We start from the raw sequence: 5628 nt of genomic DNA on the forward strand, positions 1-5628 counted from the left end.
TGGCATCAATGGATGTCTTGTTTCAAGTTCATTTCATGTTTCACGTTCACATCCTTTGAGAAAGAGGGGTCAATTGTTAGGCCAGATCCTATTGTTGGTACAGTATTTGGGTTATGGATTTAGTTTTAATTATTTCATATGTAAAATAAGGAATGAGCAAATATTTGTTAAGATGAACCTTACATGAACACATGAGAACTTAAGAATGATAATAAAAACTCAAACGTATTCATTAACATGTAATAAATATTTTTTTTGCTTTATATAAAATATTATAACTATCTTATATAAGTGTCATTTATAAAATAAGGTGTTTATGTGAATAAGGATCGCTTGAATGTGGACAAATAATGTTCTTATGTGTACAATTACTAGGGTGGTATTATGCATGCATTTGAGTACTTCATATTTTATGTTTTTTTTAATAAAAATGTGAAAGACAAGTGCAATAAATACCTTATATTTTACCATGAAGTATTAAAGATTCTCAAAAAGTTTTATGATCATTTAAAGTCGAATGTAAGTTGCATTTTAAATAAAAATATAGTGTTTTATAACAAAAAATAGTATTTTGTGTTCAATCGTGGGGTCATTTATGTTGTGCATAAAGGTTAAAGATAACAAGATTTATATTTACCAAAAGATATTGAGATTATTTAAGTTGTATATGAATTATGTTTTAAAAAAGAATATGATGTTTTGAAAACAAATGATGTTTTTTTGTTCAACTACTAGAGATCCTCATAAGGAAAAGTGAACCTAGTATGCATCTCTAGTATTATAAGATTTTCTTAACAAAATTGCTTGATACAAGTGCACATAGTTATGCCCATAATGCAAATTTAGGACGATTAATTTTCCTATTAACCTCTTAAGTAGAGTAATGAAGATTTTAGATCTAAGTAAATTTCAACAACATAATGAATGACATGCAAAATTAATACTTCAAGAAAAAAAGCAAAATAGAAGAATAGAACAATATACAAAAGAGAATAAACACCAATATATATGCGGAAAACATTTTATAGATAACAAACCCCCCACTCTAAAGCACCAAACCAATGTATAAATTTGCAACAAAAACATTTAACAATACACATGCAAGCTTAAAGCCTTAACATGGAGATCTACAACTTGCTCACTTCTTTGGAGGAAATTCAATAACATAACCTTGCAACGAAAATTCCCCAATGCTTCCATCTCAAGCCCTCAATATATAGATTCATGGAGGCCCAAAATATCACCATTAGGCATTACCATGAGTCCAAACAAGGTCCAACAATATTGTGGTAAGAATTCTCACGATCCACACTTAATTTTGACTCATTTGCCATTTATTGCCTTAGCACACTGCTCTTGATAGATCATAACATGCGTCATAAGTGAGTCAAGATTCTTGGTCCATTTTGTAACTCCATATAAGCATGCTCTTATATATATGCCATGGAATTTGTCATAACCCTCACATTTTATAATGTTTGTAAAGGGGAAAATTTTGATTTGGCAATTTGCAACATAGAAGGAGAAATCACCAAATTAATTTTTGCTTTGGAGGAGATTTCTTTTACATTCAAAAGAGGGGAGGAATCCACTAGATTCAATCAGATAAGGACTAAATACTAAGTGGATTGATAGATTATGATGAGTTGTTCCCTTTCTTGTAAGTTGAAATGCTGATTTAAGGTAAAGTGATGAAATTGAAGACAAAATTGAGAAAATACCGAGCTACAAATTCGGGATTTTGTTTTGCACCTGGATCTAAATAATATGAGTTGATTCGGATCTGCCCTATGAAAATGCTTCGAAAAAGAAGGGATAGTGGCACGGCCTCTTGGTCCTCCGAATTTTTTGCACACCAAAAAAGGGTTGTTCCATCTCTACGTCTGAAGCTTATTTCCAAAAGTACATACACACCTATTTCCTGCACACAGAAAGAAAGGGAAATAGGTTGAAAATGGGGGCTTGCCTTTGGTCAAACCCCGGTTTTGGAATTAAACATGAATTTGAGATAAATGTAATTGAAATGACTGAAAGGAAATGTTCTCCTTTTGAGGGAGATGTTGAATTATGTCTGAAAAATGAAATGATTATACCTCCTTGTGAAGTTTTGCTGGCCTCCACATGGAATTAGGGTTTCATGAAATAGGATGTTGATCTCCACTTCAATGCTTAAATCTTACTTTATTGTTGCTCCAAGGCTTGAAGGAAGACTGAAATTTCTCAATTGCTCTTGAATGCTTGATCTCTTGTGTGCTTGAATGCTTCTTGATTTTTCATTCTCTTCAAATGAGAGGGGAAATCCTCTTTATATACTTTCCTGTCGGGTTAGTTGACCAATTTTCCGACATGAGCCGACACAGAGAGGGAAATCCCGCTCAAATTTGAAATGGGAAAAAGGGTTTTGAGGGGCCCCATTTTAGGGAGGACCATGGTGCCATGCCCTAGTCCTGCCCTATTTTAGGCCAAGATCAAGGTGTATGATAAGGGCAAAATCAAAGGTTTTTGGCATTTGTGATGCATATGAGCATAATCAAGTCTTCAATCAGGCCAAGGGGTGCAAACACTAAGGTGAAGATCCAAATGTGGTTGGAATTGCAAGGGTTGCAATTTTAGGATGCTACATTTAGTCCCCACTTTAGCAGGAGTATGTAGTCAATCATACTCTTGGTAAAGAACAAAGGGTTTACATTGAAAAACTTTCACCAAGTCGTCAAGGAGGCAAGATACACCAAGTCCCCAGTGGACTTTAGGATCTCATAAATTCAATGACAAGGTAAAAGGGAAGATCATGAGAGAGAGAGAGAAAGAGAGAACCATGACTTCAACTAGTAAGGTTCTCTTACTATGAGTCAGGAAAAGAAAAATACCAAAAATTACAAAGCAAAAGCTAAGTAACTTTAAGTATCAAGATATGCAAGAGAGAGAATCATTGAGTGGAGTGTATGCCCCCATGTTGAAGCAATTGCGCATGCCTTATCGAGAGCAATTTCTTTAAGGTAGGATACACCAAAAAAGACAAGCACGTTATCACAATAATTTATCCCCCAAGAGAGGACAAATCAAAGGATAATGAACACAAAACACAAAGCACAGAGTGGTTTCTCTTAACTCTAGGGTCAATATGTTTTTTATGATAACTCATGTATATCATGTATATATATATGCATAAAATTGTCTTTATCCCCCAAAGAAAGGAAACCACCATGGAAGAAGAGAACACATGTGTCTTTTGAGTCGACATGGAAGATACCAAAAGAGATCTCAACGTTTTGCATCGTCCTCAAGTAGACAACACTAGGGACAACAAATAGAAGAATGGAGAGAGAAATAGAAGGTCACAAACAAGCAAGAGAGGAGAGAGAGAGAGAATCTACAATGCTAATGAAGCTAATCAAGCACGTCCTCCACCCCCCGATCTTTCTCATCATTATTTCGGGAAGGTGGACAACACGCAAGAGGAGCGACATCGAGCATGGTAGATGGATCTATCACAAGTTCCAAACAAGGACCATGCTCTAATAATGGATCGCTTTGTTCGTTACTAGGAGCTAGGATTAATGCTTTTGAAAATTTCTCAAATAAATAATTGTCAACATCAACATATTCATATTCATCTTCAGAAATATAAGGATCAACATTTTTGTCATAACAACATTCTCACCTATTTCTTCATCAAGATTAATAAAAATATGAGCTCTAATAGGAATAGAACTTGAACCATCATTTGTCTTAAGCATTTTGCATCTTGGAGAATTAGGTTGAACATCCTCATTAGGAGAAAATGGAATCATGTCAATAGTTGGTGTTTTAGAAGAAGAAATGGTTTGGGAAGCAAGTTCACGAGCTCTAGCATGACATCTCTGTTGGAGTTCTCTTGCATAATGGTTTTGTTTAGTTTTAGCTGTAGGTTGTGAAAGTTTAGGTTCATCGGGTATAGGCTTGTTTTCTTCTTTTAAGGAAGTATGAATGGGTTGAGGTCTTTTAGGTTGAACAATAGGAGAGGCCATTCGTTTCTCTTTGTAAGATGTAGGAGGCAGAACCACACCATATAAATGAGGAATGAGAGGTGTAGGAAGGAGACCGGGTCCATCATGAGGAGGAGGAATAGGTCTACCCTTAGGAGGAATAGGTTGACGTCTGGGAGGAGGATCATTTATATCCTTGGGAGGAAGAGTTGACTCATCCATAGGAGAATGAATAGATTCCTCTTTGGGAAGAAGATTATTTCTTTCCTTAGGAGGAAGAATAATCTTATCCTCAAGAAGAGGTATATGATCATCAAGAGGCAGGCTAATTGTTGGATTTATAGGTTTACTCAATGACAAAATCATCTCATTTTTCCATTTTTGATATGATTTAAAGAGAGCATCACTTCTAGGTTGAAGAGGTTGGAATTGTTCGAACCAAAAATACAAGACAAACATCTCCACACCTCATTGTAGGTTGATACATTCTATGATTAACAACTATGATTTTATCATTATGAGGAAATTTCAAACACTTATGAACAGTAGAAGTGACCACTTTCATGGAAGATAGCCAAGGATGTCGAAACTTCACACGAAATTGATCAGATGTAGGAATGATAGAAAATTTAACATCTAAGCATTTAGTGCTAACATCAATAGGAAGTGCGATAGAACCAATATTAGGACAAGATAAGCCATCAAAAATATTATCTACAACATCAATATCATCATATATCACTTGATGCAATTGCAAAGTATAAAGAAAATCTCCAGTTATCACATTAACCATGCAAGCTGGATCAATAAGCACTCCTCGAGAAGGTATGCCTTTGATTTTCACAGTTATATATAATGGGCCATCGGGTGCTTTAATAGTGTCACTAGGATCAAATGTAATGCACAAGTCCTTAGGAGTTTCATTTTTGTCAACAAGGTTCACCACTTTATTAGATTCAAGGCCAACATCATCGGGAGAGAAGACAAGACAATCGGTCTCAATGACATTAGTGGAATGAGAAGGTAAAGGATCAGTGAAAATTTGAAGGTTTTGAGTAGGAGGAGCTACTGATTTGTTTCCTTTATCATTCACACAAGCCACATATATGCTATTGTTATCAATCAAGTCTTGAATCTTACTTCTCAAAGAATAACATTTTCAGTGTCATGACTGGGTTGACGATGGTATTGGCAAAATACTTTAGAATCAAAGTAAGGTGAGGTTGTCTTAGATGGATCAATTGGTTTGATAGGGGGAAGTTTCAACACATTCCTTTGTAACAATTGGGACATAATACTATGCAAAGATTCATTAAGAGGAGTGAATTCTTTTCTAAAGTATTTGGACAAAGGAGGCACACTTGTTGTGGCTACCACTTGAGATCATTGGATTTGATGAATCCTTTATTTGGTTTGAAATTCACAAAAGGTTGTTGAACACTCTCAATTTTATCACTTGGAGCCATTGAAGAGGATGATTGTTCCAATTGACTCACGGTAAGATGATAGTTGTGAAGTACCGTGCACAACTGTGTAAAGGAAGTAAAATCATAAAAGAGAAGTTTATCTCTAATATCTTTTTGTAAATTAGAAATAAAAATCTTTCGAATATCTTGATCAGGCATATGAAAAGAAATTTGTGAATACAAATGCTTATATCAAC

The sequence above is a fragment of the Cryptomeria japonica genome, chromosome 4 (assembly GCF_030272615.1).
Source record: "Cryptomeria japonica chromosome 4, Sugi_1.0, whole genome shotgun sequence".
NCBI lineage: Eukaryota > Viridiplantae > Streptophyta > Pinopsida > Cupressales > Cupressaceae > Cryptomeria > Cryptomeria japonica.